The 27,077-nt window shown below is 41.5% G+C and overlaps 1 protein-coding gene across 1 annotated transcript in view; it reads left to right on the forward strand.

Annotated features, from left to right (window-relative positions):
• Positions 1-27,077, forward strand: part of LOC108701091 (matrix metalloproteinase-24) — a 68,681-nt gene that overhangs the window by 13,038 nt on the left and 28,566 nt on the right. The window lies entirely within an intron of this gene.

Below are 27,077 nucleotides of genomic sequence, written 5' to 3' on the forward strand. Positions count from 1 at the left end.
TCTGGCAAATGCCAGAGGGGCTGCTATAAGGTGCCATAGAAAGTCAGTATTTAGTGGGCTGGTGAAGGCTGATTGGGCCTCTGTGTACCTGAAATACCAGTGCCTATTTAATTCTCAGTCCAGACCTGGCTCACTTGGTGGATGCCTACCATTTTGTTTGGTTGCTTCGGTTTTCATCTCATTTGCTTTGGGTAGGGGTCGGGGTTAAGGTGCAAATGTACATAAGAAAACTGTTCTGGACTTGGCCTGAAGTGTATTTTGGGTTTGGGGTGGGATGGAGCCAACATGGCCAGGATAAAGACTTTGACATTTGGTTTTCTTCTGAAGGGAGGATTTGCAAGGGAATTGCTCACTGTGTGGTGGATCACATTGTATACACAGATATGAACTTTCATAAGTTTAGCAATCTTATATTCGTTTTTGTTTGACTGATGTGTATGTTTGTATTTGAACAGTTTTTCTTTTATTAATAAAGAAAAATTCCTGTATGATACCTATTGTAAGCAGCAGTCCTGCCCTGCTTTATGGCTGAGATTCTAGCTATCTTTATTCTGTCACAGTCACTGGGAGCCATTTTGTAACAGGAATGCAACAGATACAAGTCACATGACCACCAGGAAATGAACTTCCCTTTGCAAGCACAGAATTCAGACTTTTAATGCCACCTTGTTTCACTACTGACCTACTTCACTCAGAATTACATAAAGTTCTTTTATTATGATAACAAAGTCCCCTTTTTAGTATTCCAAGAATACTGTACCAAGAAACGGTCTGGAGATTGATCGTGCAACTAGAAGCCATTATTTTGCCAACTGCTAGCCTGGCTCTGTGCTTTTGTGTACAAAGTAATTATGGAGCCGTCATTAGTCACGCAGACAACTATACTGTAAGTAGCTTATATTTCGCCTGAAGAGCTCCTGTGAAGAAGAGATCATTATTGATTTTTTTGTTGCAAGGCAGGAATCAGCAAGGCATTTTCTGTAAGGATGATGGAAGATTTCTCATGAAGATTCTTACACTCAAAAGTATTATTAATTTGCTTTCACCCTCCAAATGGTTTTGTAAAGTTTTGATATGGTGGATTTTTTACCTTTAATTAAAGGGGTTGGTCACCTTTGAGACAACTTTTAGTATGATGTAGAGTGATATTCTGAGACAATTTGCAATTGGTTTTCATTCTTTATTATTGAAGGTGTTTGAGTTCTTTAGCTTTTTATTCAGCAGCTCTTTAATTTGCATCTTAACCAATCTGGTAACTAGGGTCCAAATTACCCTAGCAACCATACATTGATTTGAATAAGAGACTGTAATATGAATAGAAGAGGGCCTGAATAGAAGGATCGGTAATAAAAAGTAACAAAAACAATACGTTTGTAGCCTTACAGAGCATTTGCTTTTTTTAGAAGTAAGTCAGCGACGCCCATTTGAAAGCTGCAAAGAGTCAGAAGAAAAAGGCAAATAACTATAAAACTATAGAAAATAAATAATGAAAACCAATTAAAAAGTTGATCAGAATTGGCTGCCCTATAAGATAATAAAAGTTACCTTAAAGGTGAACCACCCCTTTAAGGATTTTAAAAAAGGGTGCTCCTTTTCGATTGCAAATGCTGTGTGCAAAGTGCAATTTCGAATGCAAATTGCCATGCTTTTATTACCCACAATGCAGAGCTTTTCCCCATAATTCCAGAGGAACTGCAGCTACCAGAAGCAGCTGATACAATTGAAATTGGGTAATTTCAGGGTGTCCAAATAACATTGTATAAACGTAAGCCCCACATATGTTAATCACCGCATATTTGTTGGAAGTCTACTGTATTCAAGTCCAAAGACCAGAGGTTATGTCCATGGCAGTTGTATAGGAAACACAGCAATTGCTGATGGCATGAAAGACGTGCCCAAGATGCTCACTTCAAATCCGGTTTGTCATCTCAGAAGTATGCTTCAAGGTGGCAGTAGCACCAGGGTTTTCTAGCATCGATAGGGGCATCTATGCATGGTTTGCAAAAGGAGGCGGCCATTGCAGAACATGAGTGGGTGGGGTTTTACTAGTGCCCTGCAAGCTCTGCCTGCTCACCCCCGGAGCCACTGGGTCTGCTTTCGCCCCAGATTTGCACCATTTATATTGACCATCAACAACAGGATGCAAAATTCCATTGGTCCCTAGGGGAAGGTGAAGATTTACTAAGGAAAAAAGTTATAGATGTTAGAATAAGTCTCCATTACTGTGTTGGCAACTAGCTCAACATTTTTTGTTGACGGGCATTTCCAGTGTATCAGAATGGTTGCTTACAGACTTTTGTTTTTTTCTGATCATGTGGCCTGCATCTGTTTACTTCCTGTTACAAATTACATAAGTCCTTTACTTCTCAGGCACCTCTGCAGCCTTCTCTTGAGTGTATCGCCCCAAAGTGCAAGGTCTTCTTACCCACGGGTGACAGAAAAAATCCAGAACAGGTTACTGTTACTCATGAGCAGTGTATGGCTGCTGACAGGGGCGATCCTGGCCCCTCTGCCGCCTGAGGCAGCAGCAGTTGCTGCTGCCCCCCCCCCCGGAAATTCGCTCTTAAAGTACCAGGAGCAGCATTTTTGCTGCCCCTGATACCTAGTGGGGCACTGCTGCCTGAGGCGACAGCCTCAACTCGCCTCATTGGTGAAGCACCCCTGGCTGCTGATTATGGCAATTGATACAGCAGCTCAGGAAACTATTAGTAATACTAAAACAATTTGTTGGTAATGTGATCCCTTAATCGTTTTATCCCTCTTTTATGTTTTTTGAATCTTCAGCAAGCCTGGGTTCAGCCAGGAGGTTTATAGTGCTCAGCTGGATTCACTTGATGATATTATATATAAGGGGAATAATCTGCAAAGATATTTCTGATTTCCCTGACAGTAGCTTGGAATGACAGCTTGGTATGACAGCAAGAAAAGCTTAAATCTAATAAGTCTGATATGTGTGGGTTATGAGGTACATGACTTATTAAAATGCTTGGGAGGCTTATCTTCCATAGATCTCGTTCATCTCAAATCCATACTGACTAGTAATCATGTGACTCCTGTCATACTCTGTCAACTTTTGCTTTAATGAAGGCACACAGCCTCGGACTTTATCCTATTGGTTGGATATGAAAGAACATGCTTCTATATACTCTTTGGAAAAGCTTTATTTTTTTCCTGAAAGCTCCCATATCACCCACACTTATGTACCTGGCAGGGGCAGAGCAAGGGGTGTGGCTTGGGCATATGATTAGGCATAATAGGAATGGCCTGGATGTGACATAGACGTGGCCAAGAACCGTCTGGATTCTGACTCTGAGCAGTTGATGTCTCTGCAAGTGTCATGCATTTAGAGTGGGCATCAGTAAGTCTATACTACTTTTTATTTGCTGGATATTTGATGATACTTCAAATAGCAGAGAATATAATCATTTAACAGTATTTCATAAGTTAGTTCCCTTGATGGTATTGGGCACAGGCTGGTTACAACTAGCTGTAGTACTCACAGGTAAACTAGTTCCTAAATTTGAGGGTTACTCACAATGGTGCTCTTCAGCTGATCTCTCTAATTCTCAACCTGACTGCTTGAGGCCCTAGGCTGCTGGGTGACAACCAAGGTATCTACAGCGTCAAACCTGGGGCTGCTGCCTCAGGCCCCCCCAAACCCCCTGCCACAGCCACAAAGCCCCCCTGCACAAATTGTCGTGCAGAGACTGGCTCTGGACAGGCCGACCATGGCTACATAACCTTCTGCTGTTCTCTTTGGAGTCTTTGGATACTCTTCTAGTTACTCTCACCTAGAGTGAGCTATTGCAGAATCGTCCCTGACACTAGCTACTGAGGCCTCTTACCTCCGACTGTCCTACCACCAACACCAGATTTCAATACACGGGCGCCCCTCCCCAGGATTGTGCACAAAAGCATCCTTTTAGCTCACACGTGGAGCACTGGGGACAGGACGTGTAGAAAACTTCATGCTAGACCAAAATTCAGGTGTGGCTGGGCCGCATGCTGCCCCTAGATTTGTGCCACCCAAGGCCTGGACCTTTGTGGCCTTTCCACAAATCCAGGCCTGCCGACCACCCATTCCAGCAAGTCCAAAGAGACAGAATGCATGGTGTCTCCCTGCTGTAAAGGCTAGTGACAGCTGATAAGCTTTAACCTGGAAAGGGAAAGCCTTCTCCCAAATCCAAAACTGAACCTTTTGTGGTCCTCTTAAAGCAAAGGTGAGCAAAACCTTTTCCTCCTTCATTTAAGAGTGGTGTGTCAGCTATAGAATCACTGAGATGGAATCCAGGACTTCTTAGCAATTAGTAAACAATTCCTACCCCAGGCTCTTTACTGCCTCTTTCCATCTTCTTATACACAAAGGGGCTTATTTATCAAAAATGAAATGGTGCAAAAAGCTGTGTAAAATAAATGGCAAATTGCTCAAGGTGTGTGTCTTATTTTACGCTGCCCAAGCGCCATACCTGACCCTGTTATATTACACCACTTGTGTCAAGTAAGTTCCGGTGGGGAGGCGCTCTAAAAATGCATTAAAAATGCAAAGGCTGAACACCGTATTTTTCCATAGCATCCACGTCTGCTTAATTTTATGCCACATTTTTACACAGAGGGACTTGGTCGCTGAAAATCAATAAACACTGTTTTTATGAGGCCATGCCTGTGTGGTGTGGTGTATTTGGTTTGTGTTTTTTTTACACAGAATGATAAATAGACTAATAAGGCTCAGTCCTAGTAATTGACTGCCAGTGGTATAACTATAGAGAAGCAGACCCCCCCAGTTGTGGGGTGCAGTACCTCATTGCCCTAGTGCTCCCACTATCTACCCCAAGGAAACACAAACATGGTAAGCAGGCTCTACTCATAGTTCCATAGGCATATCCATTACATTTATTATACCTTTCAGTTCTCATGTTTAATGGCTTCCAACTGTGCCTCCCCCATTAATTAACACACACAAATATTTCTGTGTTCTGAAATGTTCTATACACACACACAAATACCTATATCCTCTGAAACAGTGTATTGCGCCCACAGTAGGATTTCTTTGCCCTTATGGGTTCAGATCTTGCAATAGACCTGTTCCAATACTCATTTCAGACAATACATAATGGTATCTTATTTATTTATTTATTTGTATAGATCCTACAGTATTTTTTCTGCTGACGTTAATGTTTTTGATGGAAAAACACGGTCTATAAAAGCGTGTTGACTTAAGTAGTTCAGATGGGCGATTATCTGCTTACGAGAACTTGGCATTATTCCTAGACTCCAGGACCTAGAGTGAGAAACCAATATCCGGCGGTAAATTTGGAGAAATAAAATTTAATAACGGTCATATTGCCTTAGAACTAATGGTGTCAGGATTCTGTGACACCTCCCCCCACCTTTTGTATTGACACGTAAGGGCCTTACTTCACTCTCCCAGAAGCTTTTCTGCTGTATGTAATGTAATGTAATGGCAGAAAATTGACATTTTCAAACACATACAGTATCTGTGCTCTGATGGGGCTGCTGAATCATATCAGAATGGCCCCTGATCTGGCATATGTGCCCACACGGTCAGGTATTGTGGTCAAAATAGGACAAACTGTCAGACCAAATTTAGGGCAGTTTAAGAAAAATATTTGTTTTTAGCAGTCGTTCTGGTAGTTCCAGAGACATCAACTGGGTGTAGGGTTTCCACATTTGCGACAGATTAAACCTGGGCAAAAAGGGCAGACCAATTACATCAGGGGCAGTGACATTTGGTGGTAGTGTGGTGACATTGGAGGGTGAGAGTGATGGTGCCAGGGGGAGCTATGACTATGACATCTTGGGTGGATTCATTTTAAACTACTGGCGTAACTCGGTTGATTAATTATCTTTTGTTAAGTCCAGTTTAAAACTGTACAGCTGGCGTCCCTAACCTGGTGAGTCTGTTTTTGAATGTTTTATCCACACTCTGCCCTGACCTTATTACAACCCAAGTCATGGCCACCATGGTACTCCTTGGACAGCCCAACACTTACAGGTGGGTTATAGGCCTTTTCAGTTGTGGATGTTAACAATAATTTTATTTTTAGAGCCTATCTAAACTTTGGAAAGAAGACGTTTGTTATAAACATATTGAAACTGCTTATCAGTTAGTGTCCCACTGGGTCCCCTATACTGGCTGGTCCCTCCAGATGTTGCAGATACTGCTTCATACCTCCCAACTGTTCCGTTTTCAGAGGGACAGTCCCACTTTTGACAGCTCAACCTGCAGACCCGTGTTTGTACTTTAAAATCACGATTTTCTCTGCACTGAACGGCTAAAAAAAAAGAAACAATGTTTCTAACTTAATTGGCTTTTGGCAGAGAGCCCAGAACAGCCACTTTTGTAACAATTTTCAAATAAGTAACTGTAACAATATAAGATAACAGGTCCCTTGGGAGAAGTTAGACTCACAGCTTAAAGGGCAATTCACCTTCATGAGCCAAACTGTAATAACTGGGGAAAAAAACACAGAAACATGTTCAAACTTTCATAACCTGCCAAATTTTGTAAAATGAATATGGTAATTAGGGGGTGAGGTCACAAAAATGGGTGTGGTCAAAAAGTTTTGCTCCGCTACACACGCCAACTTTTTTGTCCATCTTTTATTTCCAAAATGTTGTTATGCGTATTCATGGGAGACTATGCTGTTACTTTGGGCGATCAGGTGAGTGACTCCTAAAAATTTTGTTTAGAATGACATGTAATATCTACAGTAATACTGTATGTACTGCCTGGGGCCAGCATTACAAATTTACAGGCAGTGCACCTATTGTTCTAACCCTGGCCCACACCCAATGCTTGCTCCTAGGTCGGCCGTGTCTTCTTTGTACCACCCTCTCCCCACACAATTCACCAAATTTCTGCTGCATTGACCTGATAAGAAACACGGGGGCAAATTCACTAAGATTCGTAGTTGCGCCAGGCGTAACTTCGCCGCACTTCGCCACACTTCGCCAGGCGTAGTTTCGCCAGCGCTCTGCAAATTCACAAACATCCGAAGTTGCGCTCAGGGGTAGCGTAAGGTTGCGAAGTTGCGCTACCGTTGATTCGCTAAGTGAAGCGAAGTTACGCTAGCGATGGTTAATTTTCATACGGCGCCAAATTCAAATTTCAATGGAGGAATACGTAGAATCACTACAAATGCCTGGGAAACCTTCAAAACATCCAATAAAAATTTTTTTTTTTGCCCTACACATGTGCCCACTGTATAGTTAAGTTGCCGTGAGTTAGGAAATGTAGGGGGGAAGGAGGGGAGCCCCAAAAAAAATTTCGATCTTTTTCAGCCTATCACCCAAAATATAGAAAAAACGCCAAAATTTTTTGGGATTAGAAAAAATGTGAACTTTTTTTTAAGCAATCCCTATCTACTCTATTGCGCTTCGCCTGGTCTGAGGTGGCGAAGAAAGTCTAGCGTAAAAGGTAGCGTTCAGTACAATGCGCGCGTTGTAACTTCGCACCCTTACACCTGGCGAATTTGCGCAACGGACGTAACTACGCAAATTCGCCAGGTGTAAGGGTGCGAAGTTACACTAGCGAATTTACGCCAGCGTTCGTTAGTGAATTTGCGAAGTAACGAAAATGACCAACGCTAGCGAATTGACGCTAGCGTTAGGTGCTTCGGCGAATAGTGAATTTGCCCCATGATGTCCTTTCTACATAACCGCATAACCTTTTGCATCATAACAGCACTTTACTGTATTATAACCCCGCCCATCCCTGCCAATGGGCAACCCTCTACTGTACTGTATGTAGAAGGTGCAAATGAGAGGTGCAGTGGCATAGCAATGGTAACATGGAGACGGGTGCAGGAATTGCATCCGGATCCCACTGGACTACCCCTCTCCCGACTCCTGCATCTCCAGCAGGCTTGGGTGTATTTGCACCCCCACTAGTAACTGATGTGTTGTTACGAAGTACCTCCAACATGTTTGTCTAGGAGCAATTAAAGTGTATAGTCTTCCTGTGCCATTTAAAACCCTTGGGGTGGGCCCCACAGCAATGGACAGAGCTGAAGGCAGGCAGGAGGTAGTTGCTACTCGTCCCCACCGCATGCACGAACATCTAGGGAAGCAGCCATTCCCTGATTAACAATTCATGACAATGCTCAGCTGTTTCACCAGACACTGTAAAAGCCCAATGTAAAAAAGAAGAAAGTCTGTGATTTACACAGGGCCGGATTTACATAGTGGGCCCCCCTAGGCCCACTACCGTTCATCGCCCCTGTCCACTCCAGGGGGACTGGAGCAATGGGGCTTGGCACACGGGAAATTTAAAAAATGATTGTATCTCCAGCGCATCCCCAGTGTTTTTGAACCAATGTGGGTGTGGTTGGGCAGCATGCCGCCCCCCTAAAATCCTGCCACCCTAGGCCCGGGCCTAGGTGGCCTTTCCACAAATCCGGGCCTGGATTTACATAAAGGGGGTTATATAAATGTTGCAGGAGTGTACTTGCATTGCTCAGTGTATTATGCCTGAATAAACACACCTACATGGATTTCTACCAGCCCTATCATGAAGGAAAAAGCAAATAGTTTAGAAGTAGGTTTTATGAAATTTTTATTTTCCCTACAGGTATTATACAATGACTATACAATACTTAGTAGTGTAACCATTAAAATAATTATCTGCGTATTTGCATTTATATACGTGTGTGTGTGTGTGTGTGTGAGCTGGGATATTTTTCTGTGCCCATAACATTCCTTCTCTGTATATTTGTATTTATACATATGGGTGGGGATCTGCTATATTATTTCACTTAGACAGTACAATATGAGGGTATAGCTTATTGTGTGCCCAGAACCTTCTTTCTCTGTATATTTGTATATATACATATGGGTAGGGGGTACCATATTTTTCAGTACAGTACAGTTTAAGGGTATAGCCTTTGGCATAACTAGACATTACTAGGCCCTACAGCAGATTCAATGTATGGCCCTAAAACATTGGTAAAAATTTTTGTAACATATTTTTATTGGTGTGAAATAGCATATTCAGTATTTACAGTGGCCAGGCATGAAAAGGCCATGTTATTTTTGTTTACATAGATTAACTATGCAAATACTTAGAATAAAGCATTGCAAAGAGGGGAAAGAAAAGGGTAAGAGAGAACAGGTGTAAAAATGGGGGATGACAGAACTAAAGGAAACAGTAAAAAGAGGGAGAAGAAGGGGGAAGTCGAGAAGAAGAAGAATCATCTGCGCCAATGACTGTTAAATAAAAAAGAAAGAGTCAGGGAGCCATAGGTCATTAAAGTAGAGTATCTGCAGGTCAGAGTGTAAATAATGTAGCCTGTGGGACAAGGGGCTTTAGCATTATGAGGAGAGTGGAGTCCAAAATAAATTTTGGTTGTTGGGAAAGATATCAGGTGGTGGTTGCAGGTTTGCCAAACCTCAAAATTCCCAAATGGCCCAGGTGTACAAATGTTGTTGGATCCATTTGTGCATCCTTGCAATTTCATATTCAAATTCCCTGTTGCTATTAATTTGCCATAATACAGAGGACTTCCATCCTTTAGCAACTGACAGTCTAGCAGCAGTAATTACATGGTTAGCTAAAATTTGGGAAAGTATGGGCATTGTGGAGAATGGCCATCCTAGCAGAAAAGTTGTTATATCTTTTTAGAGTGGAATAAGGGCTAGCAAGTTCAATATAATTAAAATATTGTCCCAAAATGGCTGAAGAACAGGGCAGGTCCAAAATATATGGTCTAGGGTTCCTCGGTGTTGGCAGAGTCTCCAACAAGTCGAGGGTTAATTGGGGAAAAGTTTGTTGAGCTTAATGGGAGTGTGATACCAGAATATCATATGGGCCCAAAAAAGACACAGGATCTCCAGATCTACCCTCAGAAATTCAACCAACAATGGAGGTCTTGGTGTGCACCTGCTTCATAAATATTATGAAGCTACCCACCTCTGACAACTTTTAACTTGGTTGCACCTGAACCCCACAACAAAATGGGGTCACATTGAGAATACATAACCCACAGACACTCACTTAAACCCAATAACAAGGTTCACTGACAAGCCGATACCTCCACCTCCTTCATCACTGAGCTTGACTCTTCTCTCCCTCCGCATTTAAACATGAATTGATATCCGCCTACTCTTTAAATACCATTTATCTTAAAAACTCAAACTTCCCCCCAGGTCTTACTACATGCTTCTGCAATACTTGGGCCACAACAAATGTACATATCCTAAAGATCTACTAGTTTGGCGACGTTGCCAAATGAGCCAATCTCTGCCCAATATACCCACCTTGAGGTGGGCTATATTGTGCTGACCCGATTGTGGGCCCAAGGCCCCTATAGCCCTAGTTGAGCTTATTTATAAAGGCTAGGCATCTGGGCAGTAACCCATAGCAACCAATCAGTTACTTGTTTTTTTCAGCCAGCACTAGGGTGAACGATGAAAGCAAACATTTGATTGGTTACTGCCCAGGTGCAAATTTGTCCAGTGTTTATAAATGAGCCCCAGTATGTGAAATTATTCCCCCAATCACAACCAGGGTTGCCAGGTAGGCTGTTTTTCAGCCACTTTGGGCTACTTATTTAAAGCCCAGGCGAGTTTTGAAAGTACAAACTAGCCAATGTACTGATTTGGGCTACTTTTTGGGCCTTTGGCTGGTTTGTAGTTTGGAAACCAGCCAGTTTTTCTTGCCCTAATGTGCCAAGCCTGCCCCTCCCAGTGCATGTTGGGTAATGTCGTTTTTGCTTAACAATTTGTCAACTGCTAAGTTTAATGTACGACTACAATATCCAGCATGCAATGGGACTGACTTGTGTAGAAGTCAGGAGTTACCAGATTTTTGGCTCTGTACCGAGTCTCCTGTTACGCTTAAGCTTTCTCACATTTTTCGGTGACTTTCCTCAATTTCAGACAATATTGGGGCAAAAATCTGCTGGCCACCAAAATGTCTAGAGGCCCCTATACCTGCTATAGTTATGCCCCTGGTGACGGGCGAATCTGTCCCATTTTGCTTCATGGAAAAATTAGCAAATCGGTGAAAATTTGAAAAAGGTATATTTTTAGATATATTCATTGATTTATTTAGACCTTTTTTTACTGCACATATTGTGCTATTTTGGGCTACTTTTGAATTGCCTCTTGGCTAGTTTTGAGCTGGTTTTGTAGCTGACTTTGGCTGGTTTTGAAAATTAGATCTGGCAACCCTGATCACAACCCTTGTCCCCTAAACGTACAGAAGCACTGCTCATGCTTGGTATTTAGCACTTTACCCCACTGCCGGTTTATGAAGGGTTTAATCATCTCTAAACGTTTCTGCTGTATCAGGTCTATGGTAGATCGTTTTAGAGCAATTGCACTGCAGATGGTATATTTTATGCAGTTTGTTGGAGAGGAGATGTGCCGTTATGTTACAGACACAAACAAAAAACAATATTATTAATAAATATATGAACTGATTTGGTATTGATAGAAGACTCTGAATGGAAGCAATGTTGCTCTATCCATGTAACCCCCCCCCATTAATGAGATGGTATAGTCTGCCACCTTACTTGTGCCAGCGCTGCAGAGTTCACCGCGGGGACAATTCTGCACGGCGGTATGCTGACACTTGGAATGCTGGGAATCTCTGCAGTACACGGGCAGGGGGGATAATTACAGGGAGACAATGAATAGTTCTAGAGGAAGCAGAAAACATGGGGAATCTGCTCACATACAGATGTGTAACACACTATGCGGGATGCTGGGACTAGGCTGATGCAAAATACAAAGATCAACCCTATCATTAAAGAGCCAATAATAATTTTTTGCTTTTTATTTATCTAATGGAAATATGAGGGGGCCAGTATTTAATTCTATCTTTATTGCTCTATTTCTCTATTGCTGTAGTTGGTTTTGACGTTTCTGGCTTGGATTAGACTACATCGTTCTGCACATCTGCCCTGTGACCTCCAATAATGCTCCTGTCTCCTTGAAAGAACCCAACAGAGGGGCCAAGGGGTCATGGGCACTCAAAAATGCCCAGTAATTGAACTGTATAGGCATATTTGTAATGTGTGTTCCCAGGGTCGGACTGGGCCAGCGGGACACTGGGAAAAGACACAGTGGGTGCGTTGGCCCGGACCCCATCCTTGGGGCTGCCTGAGGCTATGCAGCATGCATATAAAGACAGGACGGTACGCACTTGCAGCGGAAAGAAGAGGGGTGGGGGGGTTTGCGAATTGGGCACGGGCGGTTTGTGTGGGCCCCTGATTCGGCAGCCCCGGATCTCCCAGTCCAACGTTGTGTGTACTAAACAGAGTTTCGTGAAATGGCCTTCTGTGTAGCTCCCATGTTCAGAAGCTTTTTACCCAACTCTCTAGCCCTAGATGCCTTACACTGCTACAGCACTTCAGTGTTGTCTCACTTGTTGTGTTCTCAACTCCTCATCTGGGGGTCAAGCATCTGGGGGTCCAGTTCAAGAATGGGGAATCCAAAAAATTGATCCAAAGATGCCCCTTTGTCCTTTATAATACCATGAAAAGAAGAGGAGTAAGTGCAACTGATCCTGTGTCTATGACATAAGACTCTTAAATCACTCTTACAGGATATGACATCATTATAGTGGGTCTATTCCAAGCTAACGTGGCTTATCTGCTGTCTGCCACATCACAGCGGGAATATAATTATCTGCAAGTATCATATTTGTTGTTTGTCTTGAATGAAGCATAAAAGATTATTGGAGACCCTGTAGAACTGAGCAAATTCCTGAGGGAGGGGGCCTAGTAGGTTAGAGGAGGAGAAGGATTTCTAAGTGATTAAGGGGAATCTGCAGCCTTACTGTTAACCTTTGACAACCAGAGTGGCAGTTGTCTAAAAATTTCAAAGAGGCTGTTCACTGATTCAATTTTTGTAGAGGGGGTTTACATGTCCTTTAAAGGGGTGGTTCAACTTTAAGTTAGCCTTTAGTATGTTATAAAATGCCCTATTCCTGGCAAACTTGTAATCGTTATTATTTTTTTAAATCGTTTTTTAATTAATTGCCTTCCTCTTCTGCCTCTTTCCAGCTTTCAAATATGGGTTGCTCTGTGAAGCTACTTTTTTTTATTATTATTTTATTATTAACTTTTCTTTCAGGCCTCTTCTATTCATATTCCCATCTCTAAATTATACCACTGACTGATTGCTTTTGTATATAAGACCTTAGCAACCAGACAAATAGCAAACCAGAAAGCGGCTAAACAAAAAACCAAAATAACTGAGAAATAATAAAAATGAAATCATCAAAACCAATTGCAAATTGTCTCAGAATAGCAATGTCTACATTATACTAAAAATGTATTTAAAGGCCAACTACTCCTATAATTGAGAATTAGATTAATGCGAACACAGCCAGGCTTAATTAATGATTGATTGAGTGATCGACTCCTCACTATATACTCATGCTTTCATTGAGCGAGACGTTGTCACCACATAGGTTCTACAGGAATACCATGCCACGACGAAGAAATAAGAAAAAAAACTGTTGAAATATAAAAAATTTACAAATCCGAATTGCTATACAGGGGAAAAAAAAATTCTATAACTACTCGAACATGACATCAAACAAGCCTCTGGGTCAACCCTCTGTACGAATCACATTATAGATGTCATAGGGGAAATCAGAAATCAGGGACAGGGTAAATACTCCTTCACATCACTGCAGATAGGTTGATTTTAATTTTTATATTTCATTTAAAGAATGTATACATTGCCCTTGAGGGTTGTAAAAAAAACAATAAGACCCAGTTACAATATGTGGTCCAGATTAAATGTTAAACATTGGCTACAAGGTATAATTGTACCTTCAGAAAACTCATCCAGCACTATTGCTATAAACACATCCGCCAATGCGACTCGGAGAGCCCACGTTTAAATGACTTGTCACTTCAATTAATGTTTTATTAGCATTTTGAAAGAGGATAATGCTCCTGCTCTGAAGGGATTAATTAGCTCCACAGATAAGCAAGGCGATCCGCTGCTGCTCTCTGCAATCATTTCATGGGAAGGGAAAAATAATATGACTCTCATTCAGCTATCAGGCAGGCAGATATACACAAGTACCAAAATATTTGTATATCCTAAGTGGTGGTAGGGCTAAGGTCAAAGTATATTGGAGGTCTGTTGTTTATATAAAGTAGTTAGAGATCAACAGCTGGAGGTCACAGGGATTATGGTTTGTAGAGCTCCAATCGACACCATGCCCCTTTTTGGCCATGCCTAGATCAACGTGTGGGACTTTCTCAGGGAAATAAGTACCCTTGGGGGTACTGAAATTGATAATATAAACTCTCAATATTCTGCCTAGTACTTTAGTGGCCCATGGAGAACTTAGATGTAGGGAACACTCAGTTGTTTCCTTTATTTTTTTTTTTACAGTTTATTGTCTTGTCTTTCCTCACTCTTCCACCTTCTCCCCCCATTTTGCCTTCTTCTATCCATGTATGTATATGTATGTATATATAACTTGTACACACAGGGAGGACAAGCTACATAACAAATACAATAAAAAAAAATCAAATAAAATATATATATATATATATATATATATATATATATATATATATATATATATATATACCGTATATATATATATGTAAAAACACAGAACTTAAGTGCCATGTGGTAAAACAGTAGGAAGGAGGTCCCTGCCCCGTAGAGTTTATGTGCTCCAAAAGGTAGAATATGAGTTTTTTCTTAAGGAGGTTGAGAGTGCTCCTTACGGAAAAATTCAAGGATGAAATTGTAGAGGTAAGGAGCAGCAAGGTAGAAGAGGTGGCAGTGGATGCGGATGCTGTGAGAAGACAGTGGCTTTGAGAAGAGCAGAGGAGATGGCAAAAAGGGAAGAAATGTAGTGAGGAGCAGAGGAGTGAAGGGCTTTGAATGTTAGCAAAAGGGTTTTATATGCTATCCTTTGCTTAACAGGGAGCCATGGGATTGAACAGGTTCCCTCTTAGGAAAGAGCAGGATGATCCTTGTAGCAGAGTTTAAGATTGATTTTAGGGGGTAGAGGTGGCAGTCAGGAAGACCAGTTAGCAGGATAGAAGATCCAAATTATGGAATGATATGCTATCTGAAAACCCCCCAGCTCCTGAACATTCTAGATTACAGGTCCCATACCTGTAGTCTAAACGGCATAGAATAAGGGCATAGATAAGTGTGCTGGATGATTATATGATTCCATTGCTCTTGTATTCATCATTTGCTTTTTTCCATTGCTCTTGTTTCATCATTTCTCCTTTTCTGTCTTTGGCTTCTACTTCCCTTTTTATGTTATAAATAGCCTTATTTTTGTGGGTCCTTCATTATGTTTCCCCCTTCTTATATTTCTCACCCAGTATTGTCCTGGCAGCTCTGGAAGCACAGATCGTCACTGCTTGGTCTGTGGTCGCCTTCAGCTAGTAAACCCAAAACATTATGTGCAGGTTTCTATCCTGCTTCTTTGTTACACTTAAAGTGGACCTGTCATTCAGACATAAAAAGCTGTATAATGAAAGTCCTTTGCAAATTAAACTTGAAACCCAAATTATTTTTTTCTTCAAACCATCCATACCTTTTCTAAACTCATTTAAAACTCTCCGCTGTCAATGATATATTACCTGCCCCCTCCTCTATGCCTCAGGCATAGAGGCGGGGCAGCCACTTACTTTTACTTTCCATTTAGTACTTCCTGTATGTCACTGCCCTCCCTACATTCCCCTTCCCTCTTCACACTATATAATTGTGTAGGGCACTGCGCATGGTCATTAGGTCCCCCATTCTTGCGCATACACAAGATTTTGGGGTGATACACAACTTGCCTTGTCTACAAAATGGCACCTGCCTGCTTACTATGATTGTGAATTCCAAGACTTAAGAAAACAAAATGTAAACAATGAATATAGTGTGAGTATAGTTTATTTTGCTCAACTAACATGACAGAAAAGAATTTGGAAGAATCTTGGGGTGACAGGTCCCCTTTAAGCTCTCCTGTAAAAGGCAAAATCAAGGACCATCTGAATATATATCATTGTTTCGTCACCCATGTAATTTAGTTCAGAGGGAATTCAAAAAGGACTTTAAATTTTGTTTCAAGGGCAATGGACTACATTACAACTGGGAAACTGAAAGGAGTTTCAAGTGTTGCCATATGATCATTGTGGTTAGTTGTGGTAATGTCACTTACGGTTAATTGTGTTACAGTACAGTAAGGGTAAATATATTAGAATGAATGCCGTTTGGGGAATGCCCTGTGCCCACTTGATACATAACCTTGCTAGTGTTTTATCTGTGGTGTTTTATCTTTTTTATGACCTTCGGTATTTATTACTGTGCCTTCATATTTTATTTCCAGTTAATCAGCATGACTACATGTATATTGAGATAAGAAATAATCTTTAAAAGGAAGACGTTGGTTTTTTCCATGTGCCCCTCACTTTTGAGGCATCCATCACACATTGTGACACTTGGCAACAGATCAATAGTTGATGTCTCACCTTTAGGTGTCTAACCAAGGACATGAAGGGACAGGACTGAGCAGGCTGTGTATTGTACCAAGGCTCAAAGTGGGGAGATTGGCTTCCCTTGTCTAAGCAGAAGCACTTATTGGTGTGACATACAGGTGAACTTGAGGCAGGTGTAATGTATAAGGCACCCGCTGGGGCTGATCCTTGTCCGGTTCAGCAAAGTTGGAGCTGTAATATTGGCGCACAGAGCAAATACTTTACTGAATTGCTTTGACTTTACTATATTGAAAATATAATTGTGCCTAGTGTAACAACTTGCAATCATAAGGAGTCCTATAGTGTGCAAACAAAGCACTCATGTTGGCACTAGCAGGTGCCCCCTAGTGTAACTGGCTCATCAGACATGTTTGCAGTGTCATCTGGTAGACTTTTTGCCTGCTGGTTGACCATATTTCAACACTGTACCCCTATAAGAGATGAGGCTGTAGTGCTTCTCTAACTGTGATGTTGCTTGTGATCCTTTATCCCCTGTGTCAGCTCAATGATCATTCTTGTGTGAGTTATCAGTTGGTAGCATTGTAATCTTTCTTCTCCTGTACCAGCTGGTTGATCAGTACGGTGTCTCCATCTAACCTTTCTTCTAATGGGTCAGCTGCTAGAAACATGCTGGAACTTTGCCTCGGCTTTTATTACCATTCCCCTGCTTTTTTTGAATTATTAAAAGGGTAAAAGCAGACAGAGTACTCCCCGTTTTACAACCATCTTATAAAGGGGTTTATAAGGGGTTTTATGAGCACAAGTGTAAATCATAGTGTTGTATTTTAATAGGAATGCTGGGCTTAATGGCAAACTGAACTTGTCTTAATTGAGATGAATCAATAGAGGCTATTAAAGTTGCATTGTATGTATATACATATATACAGGTTATTTAAAGAGATGATGAATGAGATCGGTTAATCTTACAGCATGGCTAATGCCAATGTCTGAGGCCTTAAGAGTCCAAGTATTGTAAATATCAGCAGAGGATAAAGAAGAGGCAGTTACCTGCTCGATTTGGTATTTTATTGTGCCCCATTTACAGTGGCTCTGTCATCTTGTGACTGGATCCCTAAAGTGTTCTTACTCTATTTGCTGCCTTTTATGCCAGCACCTGTTGTAATCCCTTTTTTGTTTATGCAGTTGTAACTCTGATTTAAGAAAGGCTAGAACATACAGTTAACTGCTAACCCCCAAAAAAATACAGAAACAATTTGTTGTTGTAGAATGTTTTCAGTAAATTACGTCCATTTGTGTACATATAATTGGATTAAAGACAAAACAAATCTAGGTAAGAGGAATACATGATATATATATATATATATATATATATATATATATATATATATATATATATATATATATATATATAAAATAGCAATTGCCCCAGCACTCTTACCAGCGCACTAAGCAAAAGTATTGGTGCACGCTCCCACTGGAGACTCTGTCTTGTCCCCACTCAATATGCAGAAAAAGAAATGGAGCAGCACACAATCTTTGCAAAAAGTGTATATTCAACACATCAGTACAGCGACGTTTCGGGCAAGCTATATGCCCTTTATCAAGCCATATATATATGGACTGAAACGTCTGCCTGTTTTTTAATTAACTTAATAAAATTATGATTTTAAAGTAAAACCTGTGGAAAGGTTCCCAGTGAGCACTCATTTACCTTAGACTTATATCGATTATGTTTTTTGAGTAGCTCCTGGGTAGCTTGCTGAATATAGTGGAGTGAGGATAACCAAGGACTTTTCTTAAGAACTTTCATAACCTTCTGATAAGAGGTCATAAGCTGCTGAGCAACACCTCTCATAGGCTACAGAGAAACAACTCTCATAAGCTACAGAGGAACACCTCTAGTAAGCTACTGAAGAACGTCTCTCATAAGCTACTGAGGAACACCATCAGAGGTACTCTTCCTATAAGCTACAGAGGAACGCCTCTCATAAGCTACTGAGGAACACCCCTCAAAAGCTAGTAAGGAACAGCTCTCATAAGCTACTGATGAGAGGTCATAAGCTGCTGAGGAACACCTCTCATAAGCTACAGAGGAACACCTCTCATAAACTACAGAGGAACATCTCTCAAAAGCTAGTAAAGAACTTTCATAATCTTCTGATGAGAGGTCATAAGCTGCTGAGGAACACCTCTCATAAGCTACAGAGAAACAACTCTCATAAGCTATAGAGGAACACCTCGCGTAAGCTACTGAAGAACGCCTCTCATAAGCTACTGAGGAACACCCCTCAAAAGCTAGTAAGGAACAGCTCTCATAAGCTACTGATGAGAGGTCATAAGCTGCTGAGGAACACCTCCCATAAGTTACAGAGAAACAACTCTCATAAGTTTCTGAGGAACACCTCTCAAAAGCTACAGAGGAACACCTCTCATAAGCTACTGAAGAACACTTCTCATAAGCTACTGAGGAACACCATCAGAGGAACACTTCCTATTAGCTACAGAGAAACAACTCTCATAAGCTGCTGAGGAACACCTCTCATAAGCTACAGAGGAAAAACTCTCATAAGCTACATAGGACAACTCTCATAAGCTACTGAAGAACACCGCTCATAAACTACTGAGGAACACCATCAGAGGAACGCTTCCTATAAGCTACAGAGGAACGCCTCTCATAAGCTACTGAGGAATAGAGATGTCGCGAACTGTTCGCCGGCGAACTTGTTCGCGCGAACATCGGGTGTTCGCGCTCGCCGGAAGTTCGCGAACGTCGCGCGACGTTCGCCATTTTGGGTTCGCCATTGTTGGCGCTTTTTTTTGCCCTCTCACCCCAGACCAGCAGGTACATGGCAGCCAATCAGGAAGCTCTCCCCTGGACCACTCCCCTTCCCTATAAAAACCGAAGCCCTGCAGCGTTTTTTCACTCTGCCTGTGTGTGCTGAAGAGATAGTGTAGGGAGAGAGCTGCTGCCTGTTAGTGATTTCAGGGACAGTTGAAAGTTTGCTGGCTAGTAATCGTTTTGATACTGCTCTGTTATTGGAGGGACAGAAGTCTGCAGGGGTTTGAGGGACATTTAAGCTTAGGTAGCTTTGCTGGCTAGTAATCTACCTTCTACTGCAGTGCTCTGTATGTAGCTGCAGTGGGCAGCTGTCCTGCTTCTGATCTCATCTGCTGACTGCTGCAATAACAGTAGTCCTTGTAAGGACTGCTTTTATTTATTTTTTTGTTGTTTTACTACTACTACTACTACTACTACTATAAGAGCCCAGTGCTATTAGTCTAGCAGTGTTGGGGAGTGGGACTGGTGTGCTAATCTGCTGCTCCTAGTAGTTCAGCAGCACCAACTTTAATTTTTTTTTTTTAATATTCATTTTTTTTTTATTTTACTTTTTTTTATTTTACTACCGCTGTAGTAGTGTATAAGTTGACCTTTTAGGCATTATTTGCCCTGTAGGCATTATTTGCACACTGTTTTCTTCAACCCGCCATCTAGCTGTGTGACCTTGTTCACATTCTGTCTAAATATCCATAATATTACCGTCTCCAGAAAAAATACCGGAGTGACTTTTTTCAAGCAGCCATAATATATTTTACGTAATCCGTATCCACCGCTGTAGTAGTGTATACGTTGACCTTGTAGGCATTGTTTGCCCAGTTTTTTTGGCCGCAGCCACTGAAGCACAGAGGCCAGAAAAAATATGCCATATAAATGCTGAAAATAGTCATTTTTTGCCATACGTTGACTCAACGTATATGGCAAAAAATGACTATTTTCAGCATTTATATGGCATATTTTTTCTGGCAACTGTGCTTCAGTGGCTGCAACCAAAAAAACTGGGCAAACAATGTCTACAAGGTCAACGTATGGCGAAAAATTACTATTTTCAGCATTTATATGGCATATTTTTTCTGGCAACTGTGCTTCAGTGGCTGCGTCCAAAAAAACTGGGCAAACAATGCCTACAAGGTCAACGTATGGCAGTTGTTTAAAGAGAACAGTAGATTACTAGCCAGCAAAGCTACCTAAGCTAAAATGTCCCTCAAATCCCTGCAGACTTCTGTCCCTCCAATACAGAGCAGTATCAAGCAGATTACTAGCCAGCAAACTTACTATCATCTGTCCCTGAAATCACTAACAGCTCTCCCCCTACACTATCTCTTCCAAGCACACACAGGCAGATTTTTCAGATACATTTTTGCCCTTGATCCCCCTCTGGCATGCCACTGTCCAGGTCGTTGCACCCTTTAAACAACTTTAAAATCATTTTTCTGGCCAGAAATGTCTTTTCTAGATGTTAAAGTTCGCCTTCCCATTGAAGTCTATGGGGTTCGCGAACCGTTCGCGAACCGCTCGCATTTTTGCGCAAGTTCGCGAATATGTTCGCGAACTTTTTTTCCGACGTTCGCTACATCCCTACTGAGGAACACCCCTCAAAAGCTAGTAAGGAACAGCTCTCATAAGCTACTGATGAGAGGTCATAAGATGCTGAAGAACACATATATATATTGTGGAAGGGTACCAACCCTTTTGTTTACTGAGCACCAAACCTAAAGCTTATGAGAGTCTATGGTTTACTGGCGATCCTTGATTCAATTCATTGTTACTTATTAAAGGACTCCTTCTTACACTATAATAATGATTATGCACATTTTCATATTTTAATCTTATGTTGGGCAAGGACTTTTAATCCTTTGGCCAAGGAGTTCCTCTGAGTATGCAACCTCTCTTCTAGCCTCTAAATCTGCCCTTAACTATAACTTAAACAGAAACCTTCCAGAGCAGGTCAACAAGAATAAATGTGAGCACCATGTCTAGTTGCCATTTAGTCTGCATTTTAATTTAACTTGCATTTTAACTTGCAATGCTAATATTGTTTCAGACACTGACATATCAGATAAATTAAATCAAATAGAAATGTGAGACATAATATAAACTTTTATAGGAAAGTCAGATAAAAGCCAGGGAGGAATTATTGCCATTGCTGCAGATGGTGTGAAACGACTGGCCATTCATATCTCTCTCCTGCGGGAAGCTGGGAATTGTGTAGCAATGGCAAAGCTATTTTTAATCTTCATGTTTCACAGGGAGACGCTGTTAATTTATAAACGGCCACACGCTGAGTATTTCCGGCCCTGAGACCAATATATATTTTTTTTCTTTCTTTTTTAAACCAGTGTTTAAACCTGAATTTGAAAGACACAGCTAAAAATGGCTGAAATGTTGGAAATTGTCAGAAGAGAAGAAAGGAATAGCACACTAATTGATCTGTCCATGAACATCCATGCTCTGTAAAGTTCCATAGTTTCCTAAGGATGGGTGCTGCCAGAAGGATATGAAAATATTATGCACCCACAACGTTTCTTCTCTGTATGTTTATACGTTTTAAAAAGGAGCTGCCATTTTGTTGTGCCTGATCTGTTCTAATCCTACACTTTTTCTTCCCTTATCTGTCCTCAATATGCACTTGTCCTTCCCTTTATTTCACCACTCCGCACCCTTTTCACCATTGATCCTTTCATCGTACCCACCCGCAGTGGTGGATTAATGAGTTGTGGGGCCCCTAGGCTCCATCCACAGACCCCCCTTCTAGGCTACTGCTGGGTTCGAATGCATGCAGATCCAGGCACGCGTGCACCAAGCTCTTTATGCTGGGTCAGGTTTGGAGAGTGCCAGGGACTGGATCTGCACGCATTCAGTACCGCAAATAAAAATGAATATTAAAAGAAAGGAAATAAAAATAATAATTGAAAAAAACGAAATAGGCCTCTGATCACACTATGCCCCTAGACTATAAATGTATCCTCCCATGCCTGCCAGTAAGAAAATTTGAAAAAGGTGCCAGGCCGAGTGCCAATTTGATCGGTACCCTCCACTGATTCTAGTTGCTTACTGCCTACCCTATGCCAGCACTGCTCTTCAAAAAAATGCATTGACTTGGGGTACTTTTTGCCCTATTAATAACATTGTCATCAAACATCCTTTCCCATCCTGGACGAGCACAGGGAATGCTTAGGTCACAGAACAAAATGGCAACCCAGTAATTCTACCTTTCCTTCTACTTTAAAGAGGCTATGATCTCCCAAAATCATACAGGGTGTTAGAATTGGGGATGTAACAGGGCGGATCAAAGAGTACGGTAAATGGGTTAATTGGGGTGGATCATCAGAGCAGCAAAATTTTCCAAAAAGGGTAAGAATGGTACCCTATCTCTGTAAAACTGTAGTCCATATCTGTTGAGAGGTTGGCAGGGGGGATTAATGCATAGGCTCCCCTGGGCTATAGCCTAGAGGCCCAATGTGATCAGGGGGCCATAGGTTTTTTTTTCATTTATTATTTCTATCATTTTTTCTTATATAATGTATTATTATTTGCGCTGATGGGTCTGTTCAGGCACACCTGCTGGGAGAAGAAGGCAGGCAAGATATGTGCATGCACCTGGTGTAGATCCAGTGAAGTCACTGGCCAGCACCGACCCAGTGTAGAAAGCTCAGGGTGCTCACATTCCTGGATTTGCACTTATGCGGACCCAGCAGTAACCTAGAAGGGGGGCCTGTGGATGTAGCCTAGAGGCTTCACATCTCATTAATCTACCACTGGAGGTTGGTATAAATTGTAGCATCGACACATTTCTAAGCCAAAGAGGTTGAAGACGAGGAGAGACTGCAAATTGTGGGTAAAAATGAAGCAGAGAAAGATTTAATAAGAGCAGTTGCAGCCAGCAGAACTGAAAGACAGAAATGTTAGATATTTGCCAGAGCAGGGGTAGATTAAAGGGCAGCATTGCCTATAGAAGTGCTTTATAAATATTACAATACACAACCTGTCTCTCTATGGGAAATTCATCTGATCTCTGGGAGCCCTTCCAGCTCGGAGGAGAAAGCAATAAGCTGCTATCAGCCCATCAGATGCAAACTTTCTGCTCCAAAGGCAGCAGCGGGGCACATTAAACTGATCTTTGTGCACTGATCCTGCTCTTTAAATCCCTACTGCTGCTTTTAAACATATATATTGTATCTCGTGCCATTGGGCTATTTCTTTCTTATTGGCACAGCGTTCAGTAGGCTCAGCAGGTGTCCTGTAAAGATCAGACGTGGGCATCTAAAAAAATCTCACTGATTTGCATCTTTTAAAAGGGAACTAAATCCTAATGAAGAATGTGGTCAGATATGCAATATTTTATATACAGGGTATAGGATCCATTATCCGGAAACCTGTTATCCAGAAAGCTCAGAATTACGGGAAGGCCATGTCCCAAAGACTCAATTTTATCCAAATAATTCTTCGATTATTATTTTTGCTCATATTATAGAGCTGACATGGTGCAAGTATTTGCCAAAGAGTTATTTATCTGCCCAATTCAGAGAATTCTGCATTTGCTACATAAAACATTTTCCCTTAAAGGGGTGGTTCACCTTTACGTTAACTTTTAGTATGTTATAGAATGACCAATTCTAAGCAACTATACGATTTGTCTTTAGTATTTCTTTTTGTAGTTTTTTTTTTTAATTATTTTCCATTTTCTTCTGATTCTTTCCAGTTTTCAAATGGGGGTCACTGATCCCCTCTAAAAAACGAATGCTCTGTATGGCTACAAATGTTTCTTTCTATTACGCATCTTTTAATGTAGGCCCTCTCCTATTCATATCCCAGTCTCTTATTCAAATCGATGCATGGTTGCTAGGATGATTTGGACCCTAGCAACTAGACTGCAGAAATTGCAAACTGGAGAGCTGGTGAATAAAAAGCTAAATAACCACCTCAGAGACTTACAAGACTTTAGCTACTGGCCTCTACGGGGCGTTAAGCTGCTGGGGGAGCTGTTGGTGGACATGCAGTTCCCCACCCTCTCTCAAATTAAAGACCAAACCGGGCATCGGGATGTTCAATTATACCGCTACATGCAACTTCGACACGCATTCCGATCCCAGTTTTCGGGGTTGACTATACAATATGTCACTCCCTCCTTCGAACTTGTCCTCCGAAACCCGCAGCGCAAGGGGCTGATCTCCAGGCTCTATAAAGCCCTGCTCAAAACAGGCACTACTCCCTTTGACAGGGCCTTGCCCAAATGGCAAACTATGCTTCCAGCACTAACAGACGAAACATGGGAGGAGGCCAAGGACTCGATCTACTCTGGCCTGATTGCTCTGAAAGATAAACTTGTCCAACTTAAATTTCTGCATCAAATATATATCACGCCAAGCAAATTGGAGAAAATGGGCAGGAACCCGGGTGCCATTTGCCCTAAATGTGGTGGGGGAGGAGCGGACTTTGCCCATATGACCTGGTCATGCCCTAGGATCAGATCCTTTTGGAACTCCATTATACTATACCTGTCTGAGGAACTGGCCTTCCCAGGACCATGTACGCCGGAAGTATGCCTCCTTGGGCTGATAGACGAAATTATTCCTCTCAATAGGTTCAGACTCTTGTTTCGTGCTCTGTTATTTTATGCGAAGAAACTGCTGATGTCCAAATGGATGGCCCCCCAGCCACCTACGAAGCAGGCATGGATCCAGCAGACCAACAAAGCTCTGCCCCTGATCAAGTTAACATACGAAGCCAGAGGGTGCCCGGGGAAGTTTACTCAGATATGGTCGCCCTGGCTGGAGGCAAACCCGGATCATGACCTGGTGCTTCCCCCCCTCCTGCAGGGACCCGAATAGGCCGTTAAGCCCCTGACTATTTCCTGTCCCACCCACTGAGCTACACCTGTTAAATGCCACTACTGATTTTATGATATATGTACTTCTGTATTACTGAGCGATGCAATGTGTGATGGTTCACTACCGCTGTTCTTACTCTCTGTTGTAAGTTAAAATGTATAAATAAACACTTTTAAAAAAAAGCTAAATAACTCAAAAACCACAAATAAAAAAATGAAAACCAAATGCAAATTGTCTCAGAATATCACTCTCTACATCATACTAAAAGTAAATTTAAAGATGAACAACCCCTTTAACTAGGAGAAGAATGTCAAGTTGCATCAGCTGTTTAAAGTAAAGAAATCATTCTCTCACTGGGCCAACTGAGCAAAAGGGCTAAAGAGAATTTGATTCCTGCCAAATGCCTGCTGTGCCATCTGTTTAGTTGCCATAAAATACCAGCAAACAGGGCAGCATCTATAACTAAAATATTTTTTTGGAAATAATGTTTTTGCAAGAAAGTGGGATTCTGTCATGATTTTTATGATTTAATTTTTATTTCTAAATTACACTGTTTACACTGCAAATAATTCACTCTACAATATAAAATTTCATTTTTGAACCAGAGTGTATTTTTTTAAATTTATAATATTGGCGTGTAGGCAGCCATCTCAGGTCGTGGTCATGTGCTTTAAGAAAGAGCCAGCACTTTAGGATGGAACTGCTTTCTGTCAGGCTGTAGTTTCTCCTACTCAATGTAACTGAATGTGTCACAGTGAGACCTGGATTTTATTATTGAGTGTTGTTCTTATATCTACCAGGGAGCTGCTATCTTGTGTTAGGGAGCTGCTGTCTGGTTACCTTCCCATTGTTCTGTTGTTAGGCTGCTGGTGAGGGGGTGATATCACTCCAACTTGCAGTACAGCAGTAAAGAGTGACTGAAAGTTATTAGAACACAAGTCACATGACTGGGGGCAGCTCGGAAACTGACAATATGTCTAGCCCCATGTCAGATTTCAAAAATAAATATAAAAAAATCTGTTTGCTCTTTTGAGAAACTGGGTTCAGTGCAGAATTCTGCTGGAGCAGCACTATTAACTGATTCATTAGGGAAAAAAACATATTTTCCCATGACAGTATCCCTTTAAGGGGAGATAAGGGAGGTTATTTACTGACACCCTGCACACAAGTAAAATAGCACTAAGGGGTTAAAAAGGTGCAGTTCTGACAAGTGCATGGCTAATCCGAAGTGTGGCTGCAGCTGCAGGTGCTCCCTATCTCGCAAGATAGGGGGTGCATACCACTGGCCTTATGAATACAATGCTGCTGAACACAGGGGGCAGGGCTCTAACCATGCCAATTATTGTACCTTCAGGGCAGGGTGCAAAAGGCACAATAATGGTATTGGTCCAATTTTTTTTTCTTTGTACCCAGCCCTGCAATTAGTCAATGACACCTATGATCACTAAATTAGGGATGCATCAAATTCAGGATTTGAATCAGGAGTAAGCCAAACTAAACCCAAACTCTTAAGTTCTTGGCATGTGACCGTGAATTTTTATGATTACAGGATTTTTCTCAAATGTGCAGATTAAAGGGCATGTAAAGGCCATTTTTACTTTCTTTAATGAAGAAGAAACCTATCTCCAATATACTTTAACTAGAAAATGTGTACAGTTTTTATAAGACACCGGACTGTATGCAGTGAAATTCTCCGTTCATTTACTGCTGTGAATAGGAATTGTCAGACAGTCCCTAACTGCTCTGCAGGGAAACAATCATACTTATGAACAGCAGGGGGAGCCCCCCCTTACCTCCCAGCCATGCAGAACTAAAGCAGCTTTGTTTGTTTCTGTAGAGCAATCAGCGACTGTGTAGAGATTTGTATTGGATTTTATTTTTGCCTTTACATCCCCTTTACTGTTTCCAACTCCAGCTGCAGGGACAAAGATCATGGAGCCAAATTGAAACAGATAAACTGGGATTCTA

Source organism: Xenopus laevis, chromosome 9_10L, assembly GCF_017654675.1.
Source record: "Xenopus laevis strain J_2021 chromosome 9_10L, Xenopus_laevis_v10.1, whole genome shotgun sequence".
NCBI lineage: Eukaryota > Metazoa > Chordata > Amphibia > Anura > Pipidae > Xenopus > Xenopus laevis.